The 17514-nt window shown below is 45.2% G+C and overlaps 1 protein-coding gene across 5 annotated transcripts in view; it reads left to right on the plus strand.

Moving 5' to 3' along the window:
- The window catches only part of ESRRG (estrogen related receptor gamma), a 635624-nt gene that overhangs the window by 89472 nt on the left and 528638 nt on the right, over window positions 1-17514 (plus strand). For 2 of the 5 annotated variants that reach the window (XM_056110832.1, XM_056110834.1), the window contains exon 2: window positions 942-976. The exons of the other annotated variants lie outside the window; for them this stretch is intronic. The gene's annotated coding sequence lies outside the window, so the exon portion shown is untranslated. The remainder of the gene's footprint in view (window positions 1-941; window positions 977-17514) is intronic. 5 annotated transcript variants of the gene reach the window in all.

Consider the following 17514-nt stretch of genomic DNA (forward strand, 5'->3'; position numbering starts at 1 on the left):
TCCCCAGCACCAGGCCTGGGCTTCTGTGCTCTGGCTTGAACCTAAGCAGCCGTCTTGGTGAAAAGAAAGATCTGGGGCTTGAGGCCACTGAATGCGGCTTGCGACCCTCTCTGCTCTGCTGGGAAGTGCTGGGGTGCACATCTTAATTGTGTGATCAGAAAGGAAAGGGATAAGAGAGCTGTGGTATCTAGTGTTCAGCACATCTCCCTGGCCTCTCCTGGGCCCTGTCTTATCATTGGGGTCTGTGTGTATTTCTCTTGGATCTAACTCCAGGTGCCTTCTTGAAGCAGGAAATGAAGAATTCCTGCAAGGTCTGCTGAAGAATTTTCTGAATCAGAAAATCCCCAGCATCTGCAGCTTGGGACAACATCCCTTTGAATACATTGTTTCCGAGTCAAGTGTATAAATATTCTGGCTCAAGACACTACCCCTTTTTCTTAATGAATTGGCCTGGCAGTAGTTAAAGCCAAGTGTGGTCTGGGCGAGTGCTCCGGGGGAGAGCACTGAATACCCAGCCGAGGTCGCCTGGGATGGCCACTACTGGTCGTGCCTCTTACAAGATTAAAAATTCGCTCTAGGCCCCAGGACGTGCATATAAGTAGGTCAGTTGGGAAGAACTTGGGCTTCTTTTCTTCTTCTCCCTGACCCTCCCTCTGGAGTCAATCTTGAAGAAACACAGCGGCCAAGGGCCTGCTCCATTTCTTGCTTTACTCCTCTCCCTGCCAATTTCTGCACCCCTGAGTATAAAAGAGGGGGACATTTTTTTCATGGGCTGCTTTTAAAGAGGTCTGCTAATCAATTTTTCATATTCTTTTATGCCCTCTGCTTTTTACACTGCCCCCACCAGCTGGTTAATCATGCAAAAGCTGAGCACTTCATTAGCCAGTACACGCTTGCCCAGGGGCATTTCGCTAGTAAATTAGTTCTTTCTATTTATACAGGTAAGGCCTGGCCGAAGTTGTGTGAAGTGCCAAAGGTAAGGGTTGGGATTAATTTCTTCTTTAAAATTTATTCTTTTAAAAGAACTTGTTTTAAAAATTCCGAGCTCTAGTAATGCTCATTTACTTTTGAATTTAAGAGAAAAATGGAAGGGAGACATTTTTCTGGAAGGTCTAGTTACAGTCTTTAATGAGAAAAGTTAATATGACGTTTGGCGTAAGCTTTGCTCCCAGAAAGCAGGGGCATAGGTGCCTATCCTGAGTATATATTTTTTAAACAAGGCCTGCAAAATTCTTATAAAGAGGCTCTTGCCACTGGAAACTCTAGAGAGGAAAAAAGCATCATCCATAAATCCTACGTAGCTCCACAAGGTTTCTTGTCATTCTGGACTAATTTAAAGATATAAAATACCTGTCACCAGTTTTATTTTGTCGGAGGCAGGGAAAATCACTAGATTGAATTGGACTAGCATGAACGGTGGCCTCTGGAAACGTGCTTTCCCATACGACTTCCCGTTCGGCCTAGATGGTTCTCCATCTAGGAGAAATTTCACTCAGGGTTGGCAATGGAAAAAGCGACCAAGGGATGAAGCTCACGCAGCTCTGCACGCCCCAGACCCAAGGGCTGCAGGACCGTGCGGCTGCTCCTGCGGGCTCGCTCACGCTTTCTGGTTTCTGTAGAACTTCTCCAGCCCCGGGGTCTCTTTGCCTGAGCTGGATGTTTCCAGCTCTTCCAGAATTTTCTGTGGAGGGGTCATGGAACGCTGACCTCCCGGATGGCCAGGCCTGTGCTGTTGGGGCAGGCAGGGGGTGGGATCCGCCAATGCAGCGCAGGGGAAGCTGTGAGCGGCAGCGCGCATGTACCATTGGGGTGCTCCTGCGACACGTTCTAGAAAAGGGGGCTTTCCTGGTGGGTGATTGTGGGCTTGGAGTGTCAGGACTTGGGAAGCGTTAAGGAAAGGATCCCAGTCCTGCTCCGCACCTGTTCTGCATGCTCCCTGCCTTTATTCCACCCTGTTTATATTCCTGGGATGGGTTGCCGCTCTCCCCACAGCCCGGCTCTGCTAGACACTGGCTGCGGGCTGATGGTGCAGTGGGGGTGGCTGTCTGCACAGAGGCCTGAGAGTGAGACCCCCTCCACGTGCTGCGGGGGTCCATGGTCACAGTGGCTGGCAGCCCTGCACTGTGGCTTCTCCTAGAGCTGAAGCCCTGAATCGTGGCTAGCCCACAAGCCAGGGTGGCTCATGCCCAAGCACAGCCTCCAGGGTCTCAGATGTAGCTTGGTTTCTGATGACCCCGAGTCCCCTCTGGCAGTCAACCTGGGTGGAATTAGGGTGGAGGGATGCACAGCTCCCATAACTTGTGGCTCAGGAGACAGGGAACAATCCACTTGTGGATTCTTTTCAGCAGACTGGGAGGTGGGGGTCTCAGTTAGGGTTGGCCAGGAAAGAACCCACTTTTCTGGCAGCACATTACTGTATGGAATGTGTTTGGCTTAACCAATACCCGGAACATCCCCTAGGCTGCCCGAGTGTGGTGTGAGGTTTGCAGGCTGCAAAGTTAATGCAGTTAATAATCAACTGAACCTTGCAGAGTCACTAAAAAGGCTCCACATGAATAGCACCAAGTGAGTGGCACTGGATCTACTGTGATAAACTGGACACCAACTCAGCCCCACTGGAGGCAGAGTAGCCTTGTAGGGATCCACTGGGTGATGCCCTGGCTCGGTTCCCTTAGAAAGGGAGTTTCCGGTTGGCATGTGAGTGGGAGACAGCCCTCAGGATGGCATTCACTGTTCCAAGTCACGTTCTTGAGGATTTTTTGCTATAGGTCCTGAAACAGGAAAGACCCTCACTTTGGTGATGTTCCCAACTCTACTTGATTCTTTGGGGGAAGTGAGACCTGTCCTAGCAGAAGTGGGAGTTCAGGCACTGAACTCAGGGGGAAGGTTTAAGTATAGGCACAGCAGACCCAGCATCTCCCTGCTGTCTTCCTACCGGTTCCTGGTGGTTCTTGGCTGTCTGTGCCCTCTCTCTAGGGTTCCTTTCCTGCACAACTGGCTCCCAAAGTGGGTGATATCACTCCTGAGGTGATGGTCCTCAGGGGCGGTGCTAGCCTCCATTGCAAGGAGGAAGCTTTTAAGAAGGTAGTTTTCCAAGAAGTGCTGAGTGATTCTTTTTCTCCTTTCCTGAAAAGGGTAGCTTTGTCAGCGAGGAAACCACTGGTGTACTTTGCAGTGACATTCATGTGCATCTGATTCCTGCCATAAACGAGAGATTAGCCTTAGCAGCTATTCTCAAGACACAAGGGTTTGTGTCAGGCCTAGTGTGGCCTTGGGGTTGAAGAGGTGCTCTGATTAAATTTTTTCATCTGTTGCTTTTCTGCATGATTGTGGGCAAAGATGGAGGAAGTCAGCTTTGACTGAACTGATCTGGTGGTGTTCTCTGCCTTTCACTTTTGTTTTATTTTCAAATGTCTCTTCACCACAGCTCACAGTGAAATGCTGGTTTAGAAGAGGTACTGACTTGACATCTTAGAATATCAATGGACTTATTTCTTCCAGCTCATCTTTGTTGCCTGTCACAGGCCACAGAGTCCCAGAGGTCCAGGATTGGGTTACCCCAAGCAAACAGAGCCCCCGGCACTGCTGAAAGTCTTGGAAAGCCCTGTGACTTGGTCACAAAGCCCAATGATCAGCAGACATACCTGTCAAGGCACCACGCAGGCATTGGTGGTGGGGGAGGGGGGCGAGTTCCATGCCCTATTAAGCCCACCCAGTTGGTGCTGATGTTGCTGGCTGCCTTCCAGACAGCTGGGAAGGACTCAATATTGCCATAAAGAGCAATAGGCAATGAGAGAAATGGACGGAGGTAAATGTGGGAAGTCTTCATTTTCTTCTCCTCGCCTCCAAGTGCTTGTGGACAGGCCTACTGTGCGGGATCGTGCTGGGAAGTGATTCGTTTCTAATCCAGAGCTCCGAATGGCCCTAAACCAGTCATTGATGAGGGCTGGGATACAGCAGCCCCATCCACCCTCCTATTTGGGGGGTTTGATTTGGCAGGATCTGAGCCAGCATGCAAACTAGCCATCAGAACAAAATTTAGGACAGCCGGGATGCTTTGCGGCAAAGACTTTTTGGCTCCGCTGTTCCAATAATCACAATAGCAGCTCAATTTAGCCTTTGGCTGAATGGCTTTGGCAGGGCACAATGAAAAATAATTATTTCATGGCCTGCTTATTTTCCCCCTAACCAATAAACTCACAGACCTCTTCCAGCTTATGTAAATACTCGGCCTTGCAGGAGGCCGAGTTCATCTCCCCATTTAGGAGGCAGTTGTATTTCACTGGTGGGGGGACAGAGCAAAGCCCGCCCCTTTCTGAGATGGAGTGCGGAGAAGGGAGTGAGTGGCCAGGGAAAGTGAGTCCAAGCTCCCAGCTGCAGCGCAAAGAAATGACATTCCAGGACCCCTGCCAGGAAGCTGGGAGGTGAGAATGTGTCCTAGTTCAGAAGGTACATGGGGCTGCTTGGGCTCAAGTGATTCCTGACCCTTGGGAGGACCAGAACAGGCTTCTGGTCCTGATTGGGACCATCATACTGGAACCCTGGGCTGTCTAAATGACTCCATCAGATGTGGAGTCCATTCAATGTCTCGGCCCTCTGTCTCCTTCCACCCCCAAAGTCATAACCCTGCAGCCTAAGAGGGTTTTGCTCCAAGCTCCTGTCGTTGGTAATTACCGTTGCAAGTCTTGGGCAAGTCCTAGCCATGGGATGAGCAGTTACAGTGTGTGGCACTACAGCTCAGTTGGGCAACAAGGAATGAGACAGAGGTCTGTGATGGGGACCAGCCCTGTCAGAGCCAGTTCACTCCATTCTGGCTCCACCCGCTTGCCAGTTACCTGAAGTTTTGGGTGGAATGAGAGAGCCTGAATAGCTTGATACCAATCCCCGCACCCCTGGGAGACCAGCTAGTCCTTCTGGCAGTGTGTTTGGAATGTTCCTTCTGAACAGTGGCAGCTAGAGAGATCACTGGAAACAGAAATGGGCCCCAGATGGAGAACAGTGGATAAAGTGCTTGCTTTGCATGTAGCTGACCCTGGTTTGAATCCCCACAACACTGCATATGTTGCCCCAAACACCACCAGAGTCCACCCCTGAGTACAGAGCCAGGGTTAGTCTCTGAGCATTGCTGAGACTAATCCTGGGGTCACAAACCCTACTCAGACCCCCAAATAAAAGAAACTGAGAAACAACCATGAATATAACATTGCTGCTCTGTGGGGGGGGTAAGGGGGGGGGCGGGAGGTGGGTAGTGTGAGGGACTGCTTCTTTCAAAAAGGGTATGGGAATCCCTTGCTCTTGAACAGTTATCCTACGCCTAGGATACCCACAGTCAGGGTTTCATGTGTGGTGTTGCTTTAAAAAGTATCTTTAAAACAAAACAACAACAACAAAAAAAGACAAACCAAACCAAAAAAACAAAACCAAAAAATCAAACCAAACCAAACCAAAGCATTGGCAGGTATGTCATGCGTCAGGATGAATTTCTAAATGGAAATGATATTCTCCGAGTAATTTATTTAAGCTTGTTTGCACCACAGCAAATGAGGCCTCATGTAGCTTCGTGACTTCCCATGGCTGACCTGCCCATGCACAGTGAGGGATTTCCCAGGGTTCCACATGCTGTGCTGGGGAGTTTTCCAGTCACACCCATAAAGGTGCAGGAAAGCTGTATTCCCTCAGTACTCTCCTTGGCTTTGCCCATACTAGAGTCTCTGGACCATCCAGGTCTATGTGGGGTCTGACCCATGGGGTGGAGGCTGAGCCTCTTCCTGTGTCTAGGGGGTGTGAGCACTGACCAGTGGGTAGTCTAAGGGGAGGAATACAGCATTGTCCATATGTACTGGCCCTGGCTGCAATGCCCCCTTGGTGAGCCACGCAGTAGATGTCATGAACAGGGCCCCTGGCCATGGGCATTCCTGGTGAGGGAAAGATAATGACAAGGAGAAGGAGCAACTAGACCAACTCTGCTCACTGATTGGGATTTATTTCATTTTATTGCCGTTTTTTTCTTTTTGGAATGGCAGTAGGGAATATTGTTGCCAGCCTTTCAGCAATTCTAGTGCATAGGTCCCAGAGAGGAAAAGAGGCTTGAAATTCAGTGTAGGCCTCTGAGATGCTTTTTCCCAACAGGTGCCCCCGTTTGCACCCACGCCTCCTTTCCTGGCCTCTGTCAGAACTGGGTGAGGGAATATAGGACCTTGGAGATTTGGAGAGAGCAGGAAAGGAGGGTGTTATGGGGTTCTTTGCTGAAAACCTGGGGAGAGTGTTATTAGGGATAGCAGAGTCCTGGCCATTTTATCTGGATGCCTGATTATGAATAATTCACAGTACAACTTGCCCTACTGCAAGCAACAACAATCAATTAGAAAGACTTTCTAATTAGAGCTAAGATGTAGCAAGAGATATTTATTTATCATTATTTTTTATTGTTGTTGTTGTGTTTTTTTGGTGGGGGCGGTCTCCTAAGTGGTTCTCCAGGGTGGGGTGGAGGAGTACTTTGCAGGAATTCTCACTAATCAGGCTGGTAGTTGAAGGCAGTAGTCTGGGCATGCAGAATGGGGGTCTGCTCGGGCTGCTTTGAGGTGCTGAGGATCACACAGGCCACGCTGGCACTTAGGAACCCCTAGAGCTACCCCAGAAATGCTTGGGGAACTCCATGTTGGGCTGGGGTTGAAGTGGGGCAGAGGTCTGAAGCCTGTGTTGTCCCTGTAGTCCCATGAGAGGTTTGCATGCAGATCTGTGCAGTGAATCAGGAGAGGAGACGCCACAGCTCTTATGCCAGCATCTGCTCCAGGCCTCATCCTGCAAACAAACAAGGCCACATTTTAAGAAAGAGAAACACGAAGATGAGTCCAAGAGGCAGGTCACAAATGGCAAGCTCTGTGCTTCATAATCCATAAAGCATCTTCTTTAATTATTTGCGCCAATTCACTTGGAAGTTCCTAGTAGCTTGGCTGGCTGATATTTGCATGTCCCCCTCCTATGACGGGCGCCCCTTTCAGTAGAGTCTTTGCTGTTCTTCTTGGAGCACTTTTCCCCACCCCACAAATGTGCTTGTAAGATATTTATCTGAGTTTTATTTATTTATTTTTAATGCCTTGGCACATAAACCATTTAAACCTTGGCATTATAAACATATAAATGTTATCAACACATAAGACACTTCATTGGAAGTGGTGGAAAAGTCAGGCATTTATGAAGGATTTTCTGGCCCTCCATCAGTCTTCCTCTGAATCATTCTATGCTTAATCTCTTTCCAACTTGATAGCAAGATATAATCTATTTGATTATTTCCTTTGTCTTGTATTGTGACCCCAGTTGAGCAGACATGAAACTTGGGGCTAAAATGATAGTATGGCAGGCAGGGTATTTGTCTTGCATGCAATTGACCGAGGTTTTGGTCTCTGGAAATCCATATACCTCCCACCCCCAGCCAACCAGGAGTAATTTCTTGAGTGCAGAGCCAGTAGTAAGCCCTGAGGACCTCTGGGTTTGGTCACTAAGCCAAAAGTAGATAAATAAAAAGACAAGGAGCTGGAGAGAGAATATAGCAGGTAATGTGCTGGCCTTGCATATAGCTGACCTCACTGTCATCTCTGGCACCTTTAGAAGTGCCCCTGGGCACCAAACTAGAAATAATCCCCGAGCACCCACAGGTGCAGCCTCCAAACCTCAAATAAGTAAATAAATAAATAAAAGTCAGGTAAATAAATAAATAAAAAAAAATAAATAAATAATGGCAATGTAGCTTGATTAATAGGGCAAGATTTAAAGGGTTAACTTAGGAATGTCAGCACTCAAAGGTTGAGCGTTCTCCCATGATAATCAGTAAAATAACAAATCTAACCTTGATTTTATCAGCAAAAAGAGATATGAGCCTTCCCCTAGCTTTAAAAGCTTCGGGTGGTGACTCTCTTCATACCTGTACCAGGTAACATTTTGCTGGAAGTTTCCCCAGAGCACGGAGAGGAAGCCAGCTGGAGAGGTGTGGAGAGTGGCTTGATCTCAGTTCCAGCAAATCCCGGGGCCTCCTGAAGTTCTGGGCCAGCTGATAAGTGAAGCATGTGGGAGTCTGGAGGAATGTGAAGGAACAGGGTGGGTGTCGTGGAAAGGATTTTGTTGGAGAATCCCTGTGTGGGCCCAAGAGCAGAGGACCTAGCTTGAAGTTTCCTCAGTGAAGAGTATCTGGCTCACTGCAGCCGGGTCTTGTGAACTTGAAAGGAGGGGCTGGAGCAGGAAGGGGGATTAGGAAACCAGCAGGAACCACATTAAGAGGGTTTGGAGAATTCTGTGACAACACGTATGTGTGTTGCATAAGATGATGGAAGGCATCGAAGAAATAATGAGAGAAATGGGTCAGAAGTTCAGGAAGGAAGAGGAAATGTCATGGTGCAGGGATGCTGCAGAAGGTAGGGGTGGTGGAGTCACTCGTTTCCTACAGTCTGGTTCGGCTCAGGTCTGGTCAGGCATCAACATCTGACATATTTGATCCATAATTCTGGATTCCTAAAGAGGAGGTCATTAGTTTTATTTTTCAAAGTTTACTTGATCAGTTGGGCAAAAGCTGACTTTAACCATGCCCAGGCTCATTATGCATTTTCATGGATTCCATAACATGTGACTGTTGGTATGTTTTGCCCCTGAAAGAAACACATGCTTGACTGCTTTTTCACTCAGGAGGGATGTGGGTATGGTCTTGGTCTTTGCTTCTGGGAACACTTTACTGTATTTATCAACCAACGTTTGTGGAACCTTATTCTCTTTGCCAATTCTTCAATGTGTTATATTTCAATTGAATCTTTTAGAAAATTCCATGGAATTGATACTATTTTTGTCTCGTTCCACACAGGTAAATAAAAAACCAAATCTCACTGCACAAAATAACTCCAATAACTTGCTTAAAATATGTAGGGTAGTTTCCACCAAGAAATTAAACTCTAATTTTTTAAATTTCTTTTCCACGATTTGGAACCACTTAAGCAAGCATGTCCTGCTCAGTGATCACCTCAGAGAGTGGACCAGGTGCCCCGGTTGCAGGTTTTTTTTCGAATTTTATTTTTGACTTCTGTAGACTCGCTTTTCTCCAGGGATCTTGTAAATAACTAAATCAAGACACAGTGGTGTGTGATGTGACTCAGACGTGATCCTGTCTGACAGCAGCATGAATAATAACACTTTCATTTATTCTCCATGTGAACGAGACTGAGAAGCATTGTTTGTATTCTGCTAGCCACTTTTCCATGTGGCTGCGGGTAACTTCCATGAGAACATGGTCCCCTACCTACCCCTACTGTCCCCACCGCTGGACTCCTGTAGGAACTGTCATGAAAAGCCGATCCTGTGGCCATGCATGACACATGCAGGACTTCAGAGAGTACAGCCCTTGAGCTGGCTGTGGAGGAAGATTCTCGATGTCTCCCGTTCTAAATTAAGCATCTTTCTTCCTCCTGTGTCTCATTGGCCAGCATTTCATCTTAACTTCTGATCTATCACATGCTTATTGCTGAAGTCAACATCTTAATATTACCAAAGAGCAGAGTTCTCCATCATATATTGATCTGCAGTCTGTTGAAAAGTGACAACCTGCTTTTGGGGGGAATGTCTCTTTGGTAAAAGACTTCACTTATCAGATTTTCTGTTTTCCTATATTATATGAGGACAAAATATGGAGACATCAGGTACCTGGATTAATAATTGTGCTTTGTGGATGAATTATGGAGATTTTATAATTTACTCCGATAAGAGATTTATTTCTCTTTCAACCTCAAAAGTTATTTCTATTTGTTCCTCCCCACCCCCCCACACACACCACCAATTAACAAGCATTGCATTAAAGCCTTAGGAATGTCTTGGGGTCTGGGTTGGTTGGTAGTTTGCCTTGCTTGTATCTGACCTGGTTTTGATCACCAGGATGTCATATTATTGTTTTCTCTAAACTCCCAGGAAAGATCCCTAAATGCAGGATCATGAATAAGGCCTGAGCACTGCTAAGTGTGCCACCCTGAACTCCCCCCGCAAAAAAAAAGTCTCAGAGTGCATTATTAAAAGAGGACATGTCTGTGGACTTCATTAAATTCATCACTAAAATCCAATACAAATATCTGGATGCTATTAGCCAAACAGTGAAATTTTACAGACTAGTCTTGAGGAATGGTCAATAGAAACAAAGAGAGGGGCCTTGTGGGAAATAACTTTTGAGGGTTCTCTTCTGGAATCTGTATAAATTCTTAATTTCTCTTCTGGAATTTGATGAGGCTCTAACTCCAGGGCTAATGCTAAAAAAGAATTTTTAGCCAAAATATTTCCCCCAAGGAAGGATAATTCATGGTGACGAATAATGGCAATGTGGTGTTGGAGAAGAGGATGGAGGAGAGAAGGGAAAGGGCTGAAGAGATTAATAACAGACTCAAAGGACAGTTCATGGTTTTCCCAAATGGTCTCATAGGCTTCAAGGGAAGTAAAACATTCTTTTAAAACTGAGATTGGCAACACTGGTTTATTAATTATGAGTATTGTGCTGACTTATTGAGGGTGATAAGTCACAACTATTTGAGAATTTTCTGTGCTTTCTCTGAGATCTTCTATAAATCTGAAATAGTCTCCTAATTAAAGACTCACTTAAACATTTTTTTTCTTTGGTCATACCCAGTGATGCTCAGGGGTTACTCCTGGTTCTGCACTCAGGAATCTCTCCTGGCGGTGCTCAGGAGGACCATATGGAGTGCCAGAGATCAAACCCAGGTCAGCTGCAGGCAAGGCGAATGCCCTACCCACTGTGCTATTGCTCTGGCCACCTTAAACATGTTTTAAAATGAAATTTAACCTCAACTAAATCGATACTTTATGCTATCCAGTGACTTTAGGTCCAAACTCTCTGACCAAGCCCAGTAGTTGTCCCATTACACAATTGAAGCTTTTAATAGAAATGTACCAATAATGCTGCACTCATGGGGAACATGTTTCTAGCATTCATCTAAATTATGATAGTTTCTGCTCTGGTTAGCATTTTGTTAGACTGAATTTATTCTCATGCCATCACTCCATTCCCTTGCCAAACTCATTCATTTTCCCACCACCTTTTCAGATCTGTGCATCACTCGAATGACTGGGCTTTTTGTAGGGAGATCAGAGAAATAGATTTCCCTTCAAGTCAGATCTTCAAACTAAGGAGGGAGACGTAAGATCAACCCAAGTCTCCTCAATTTTCCTCTAAATCTGGCCCTCCAAATGAAAAATTCCAGGTCTCAGAAATGTTGTACCAGGCTGTCATGCAGACTTATGATCATCACTAATAACATGGATCTCATGTATTTATATATAGATGTATATATTCAATTTGTGAATAATATGATAAAAAGTATACAATATTATTATGCACATTTCCATGCTACCAAATGGCATAAGCACTTAGAGATTCTGTGGTAAGGAAACAAAAATCCTTCTGTAACCCCCCCCTGTGGAATGATTAAAGAAATTGTGTGAGTTTAAACCAGGTTTCAAGAAAACAAATTATGTTTCTCTATGCCTTCCTTCCTCCCACTATGGGTACATTCATATGTAGGTAGTATAAATTTGAAGCATTACCAAAGAGGAAAATTTGCTTTTCCAGCAGGGGTCTGGAAGATGGCCCTTAACAAATGCAAAACTTGACATTCATATAAAAGGGAGCTAAATCAGACCAACATAAAGTGGGTAGGAATTGACTGCAGCCAGAGGAATACAAAGTATGCAAACACTCAGCCCCTGACTATTTCCAGAGCTCCAGAAGCTGCCTCACGGGGCTGCTGGGCTATGTTGGTAGGTGGAGGAAAAGAGAGAGGCACCTCATATTAAAAAAGTAGATGATTGGATTCAGGCATTTCAAAAGCTGAGTTTAGAAGAAGGTCACTCTTCATTATTTGCTGAGTATATGATTTCATGGACCTTCTGCCTTTTGTTTGGTTTGGTTTGGTTCAGCGATGCGAAGTATTTAGAACTGCTTTTTGGTGTTAGGAAGATTGTCTTAGAGTGGGGAGGCTGAGAAATGGGAGATTCAGGTTTGATTAGTATTTGGTTAGAGGTTCTGCACTTTCTTTAATCTTATTCCCAATTTTCCCAGAGGCTATTAACAATGGAGGAAGGGATACAGGATTAGAAATGAGAACATCTGAGTTCCAAGTAACCAGGATGCTCCTTTTTGACCATTATGCTGGAAATGTCTGTCTCTGGAATGTCTGTAAGAACCTGGGTAAAAGACTCGCCCAGGAAATATAGGATAAACTGTCCAACTCTATGATGGTGCTAGTTGGGGATTTCTCTGGTCAGACTCTTTAGTGCTTTTGATTACTTCAATTTCCATCCCAGAACGTTTTTAGAGAGAACCAGTATCATAAGGGAAATGTGAAAATCAGTAGCCAATGAAAGAAAACAATATTGGAAAGCACCTGTTTTAAAACTGAAAGTTATGAATACAGATGCAGAATCACATGGCAGGATGGGGCAGCAATTGCAGATTCCGATAGGTATGTTAGTGAAGAGTCCCGGTACAGTTTCCTATTAATTCTGGGGCACTTAGAGACTATTTTTAAAATATCCCACAAACCTTTGCCTGACAAAGGAAGAGTAGAAAATAAAGCCTGAGTCTCTGCAGTGACAGTTATTACCATAGCAACCTGCCTGTCAATCAACACCCACTTCATCGAGCTTCAGAAAACACCCCCAGAAATAAATGTCAAAAGTCTTCTGTGGGTTCCAAATTTAAATCAAACTTTAAATAAATTAAAATAAGAACCCAAACACCCACAGCAGTCACAAAAGTAAATTTTATTTTGGAAAGAGGGAAACTGGGGTTTAAAAAAGTGTGTGTGGGGTGTAGAGTCAAAGGAATTGTTCCAACTGCTGGAAGAGGGAAAAGAAGGTTGGCTCATCACTCTGTCGCCCTTGTTTGGTGTGACCAGACCGATCTTGGGTCACCTGGAGCAGCAGCAACTGAAACTGAGACAGATCCATTTCCTTCTCCTTTGTTGACTGGCTTTCACTTTTCAGAGCACTCTATTGGGAGCATCTTCTTCTGCAGTTCCTCTGGGATACTTCTGGCTCAGTCTATCCTTCTGATGGTGTCTGATGGCACCAAATACTCAGTGTCAGTCATTCATGTGCCCTCTGTGAGGGAGTGGCAAATGTCAGTGTCCTCACTTGTCATTTTAGGGTCTCCAGTGTCTGTGGTCTGCTCCTAAAACTTAGTCCTAACCATGGCCAACCTCTTAAATCCAGAGAGAAAATACCTATCAAGACTAATTCCACATCACCAGGATTAGGTCTTGTCATTTCACTTGTGTTGTCTGAGTCTTAAGTAGGTGAGCATGGGGATATTTTGTATATTGTATATACAATAATGTATATGTTGATTATACACCTATATGTGGCATAATGCATCCATAGTTCTTTGGGAGATGGTAGAATGTTTTTTCTCTGCAAAATTAGGAACACATTAAATCACTTAATAGGAACCTGGTGGCATTGGAGGCAAATCAGCAAGGATTATGCAATTATCCATGATTCTCTGCCAAATTGGGTGTCACTGGCATTTGACCACCCCAATGGATTCTTGAGCCTCTGTGTTTTGCTCCAAAGGAAAGACATTCTTTACACCCTGCTTTGACATTTTAGAGTGAGATGTGCTCAGCAAACTCACTTTTTGATGTTCCACTCACTAGTGGAGGAGAAACTCAAGGGTCCAGTTTATTATGGTGAAAACTATTACTCAAACAGCCCTAACCTGAGCACATTGAGCTAGTTCCCAACTAGACAAAGTCCAGCTGCTCATCCTTTTCTCAGTGTATAATAAAGCTTGTGCTCATCCTGTTGTGGTCTATACTGTGTGTCCTGCTCCAGAACCAAAACTAAAAAAAAAAATGTTTGAGCTCTAACTGCAAGCACCTCTTAGGATAAGATCCTATTTAGGAACCTGTTGTAAACTGGGTCTTTCCAGAGGTGGCCGAGCTGAAATGAGGTCAGTCAAGTAGGCCCTGATCCAGAATGACTGGTGTATCAAAAGTGGACCTCTGGAGCCAGAGACAGTCAGAGATGGGAAGCCATGTAAAAGACTCGGGAAGAAGACTCAGACATCAGGCCCGCCTGTGGAGGGTAAAGTCCCTCTGAAAGAACCAAGATAGCAACCATCTTGGATTTAAATGTCTAGTCTAAAGCCGAGACTATGCATACTCATTGTTTAAATGTTTCTGTTGCTGTTGCTTTCTTATGGAAGTCCTAGTAAATTAAGTGCTGGATTTGGTAGTGTTCAATGAATTAAGAGAGGGAGCATTTGACTTTGTCCACTGCAAAGTCATTGATGCTTAAAGACTTTACAAGCTGGATGTAGATTCTGAGGGAAAATGTGGGAGACCCTGGAGGAGAGACTGCTTGAAAAACTGTGGCAAACAAGAGGACACATATTCTTTGACTCCCAGTACTTTAGCCTGAACTTTGCCTCTGTTCTTCCCCTTTTCTAAATTGGCAGCCTCTCTTTATCCATGAATTGGACGAGGGTTCCTCTATCTAGGTTATGGTTCTAGGTTATGAGATTAGGACTTTAGTGCACTCAGGTTAAGTGCAATTCTACTGTTTTCCACCAATAAAAGGTACTCATGGTCTTCTTTCTCCTCAAATCCTAACCGTTGATGTCCAGGACCTCTATAGACCCTTATTATTCAGTAATGGCAAGTATTGGGTGTGTATCTCTTGGGGGAAAAAACCACTAGCAAGTTGTATTAAAATTTCAAATTTTAAAGGTTAACCTACTCTTAAGTTTTCTAGAAATGTATGAACTTCTTGGCAGTCTGACCCACACCTTTTGATAGTGACCCTCTAGAATGATGGGGTAGGGTTACTGAAAAGTTGATAGAATGTCAGCACCTGATCATATCACATTTCCTACCTCTCTCCCCCAAAGATTCACCTACATTTTGTTTTTATAGTTTTATATTCTTCTCACTTCAGAGAAGATCTCCATAATTGCATATATTTCTGACACTTCAAAATATGGAGAGGCCCCTGCATGCATCATGGTGAGGCCACAGGGAATCAGTAGCCCCTGATGCTACTAGTCCAAGTAAGACAGTACCTCAGAAATGAGAGATGGAAGCTGAGTTAGATAGGTGAAGGGGACAGGAGTGGTACTGAGAAGAGAGGAAGGAAACAGTGAGCAACCAGGCATTGGGGAGCATGGAGGCATGTCATAGGCATTGGGGAGCATGGAGGCATGTCCTGGTGAGTTCAGAGCTGGGCATCTGGGAGCACAGAGGCATGCCTGGTGAATTCAAAACAAGTGTCTGGACTTTAAATACCACAGTGAGACTTAGGAGGGGCTGTAGTGGGGTCACGTATATTTTCAAAATGCCTCTTTTAAGCCCTGGCCCATGGAAAGCGAGGAGAGGGCGAGCACTTCATCTCATGAAAATGAGAGATTTTTTTGATCACCTGGAATCATGCCAGCCTGGAGTTGATGCTCAGAGGTAGCATGCAGGGTTCCAAGCATGGAGCCACTCACAAGCGTGGACCTTCCCTTCTATCTGGGGCTGGTAAGAAGAAGCAATGCATTTCACTGTTTCAAGCTGCCATGCAGTCTCTAGGAAGGAAAGACTTGCCTTCTTGCCATGGATGTGTCAGCTGTTGGCTGTGTACAGGAGACTTCTCCTTCCCAATGCCATTTTCCAGGGATGCCCACACCAGGAGGGCTCCAACTTACAAACCAATATTTTGCATCACTTTCTCTTGACTTCTCTGAGCAATAGTTGGGCATTGTGCTTTTTTTTCTCCTATGTCTCTTGCTGGGAAATGTCTAGTCAGGGTAATAAAGGCTTTGCATCAGTGTAGTTAAGCAGATCAGATGGAGTTGAGAGTTTCTGCTGGGTCACTTAGAGTGATCATCTATCTAATGACTTAACATGGCTTTGTTGGAGTGATTTAGCATGGCTTGCTGGAATGGACAGGCAGACCCGGGAGTATTTTAGCCTACTGATGCTGAAAACTGCCTACCAGAGATCAAAGGCATTTTTAGAGCTGTCGGGGTGGAAGGATGGGCAAGAAAGTGAGGGGTGGATTGCTTAGAGAAGAGAATCACATTTCTGCCTTCTTACCTCTTTGTGGTTCTCAGACGCTACCACTTTGCTTTCTTTCAGTTCCCATAACTTTTTTATTCAAGGTCATTGTTCCCCTGGTCTTATGCTATTTTATTCAAACTCAGCTTCCAAAAAGAGTCATTCTGTGACTTTGCAGTAAAATTTGGTGTGAAGTTACAGCTCAGCGTCTCATGTGCTACCTTTGAATGAAAAGATGACCTTTGACATGACTTTGTCTCTGTTTTTGAGAACCTGTGAGCATGTAGCCCACTGGGTGCCATCAGTATGGGAGAATTCGCTTGAACAGATTTTCCACCGAAGTCTAAATGCACCACCCAGATCGCGATGGTAATCAGAGCCGGCCGCTGCAGTTCTGATGATTTTATAAATCAGCTGGGCTTCCGAGAGACGTTGACATGACACTGTAGCCACACTGAGTTGTTTTGGCTGCGGGGGTGGCTCCATTTTCTCGCTCTCTTCCTGCTTTCCAGCTGCACGGTGGAGTGTTTTCCTTCTTTGCTAAAATATGTTTTTCAAAAATGTGATTAACAGTCATTTTCAGATACAGCGATTGGCTCTCCTTCGCCAGGGACACAGCATGCAAGAACAGGCGAACATCAAAAAGGGGATGTTTATTCTTCAGAAACTGTGTTAATGACTACATCTGCCCCTCTCATTTTGGGCTGGCTGGGATCAGTTTTTGCTCTTCTGATTTGCTGATGTTTCCCCCTACAGTGAAACCTCTTCCTCTGGTATCCCATAAATAAAAACATCCCCATGGTGGGCCTGATGTTTATGCCATGAGTGAAAGTCAGAGAGATTTGAAATTTGAAAACTGGACTCTCTGGGTAATGCTCAGGGGATGTCATGGATGCAGAGATTGGCACACTGAACCTTTCTGAAGCAACTTCCAGAACTGTGCCCGACATTCATTCACAGCATTGCAGAATTTCAGTGAACTATGGCTCTACAGGTTTCGTACCCGGACATTTTTATGTGTTTCTATCTAAAGTCAAATACAATCCTGCATTTGTTTGAGTTGCTTGAGGCTATCTTTGGCTATCTTGTACTTGTGCTTTGAAAGCTCCAAAGCCAGTGACTGTTTTTTGCCTCAACTTCCTGTCCAACACAGTTTGGGTCACATACCACCCTTCTCTCCCATGAAGCTGCTCCCATCTCCAGGGTGTGACTGGGAGAAGACTTTATTTCTCTTTCTTCCTCCTCCCTCCATCCCTTCCCCTCCCTCCCTCCCTCCCTCCTTCCCTCCCTCCCTCCCTCCTTCCCTCCCTCCCTCCTTCCTTCCTTCCTTCCTTCTTCCCTTTCTTCCTTCTTCCCTTCTTCCCTCACCCTCCCTCTCCTCCTCTCCCTCTCCCTTCCTAACTCTCTCTCTCTCTCTCTCTCTCTCTCTCTCTCTCTC

This window comes from Sorex fumeus, unplaced genomic scaffold, assembly GCF_029834395.1.
Source record: "Sorex fumeus unplaced genomic scaffold, SorFum_2.1 ptg000010l, whole genome shotgun sequence".
Taxonomy (NCBI): domain Eukaryota; kingdom Metazoa; phylum Chordata; class Mammalia; order Eulipotyphla; family Soricidae; genus Sorex; species Sorex fumeus.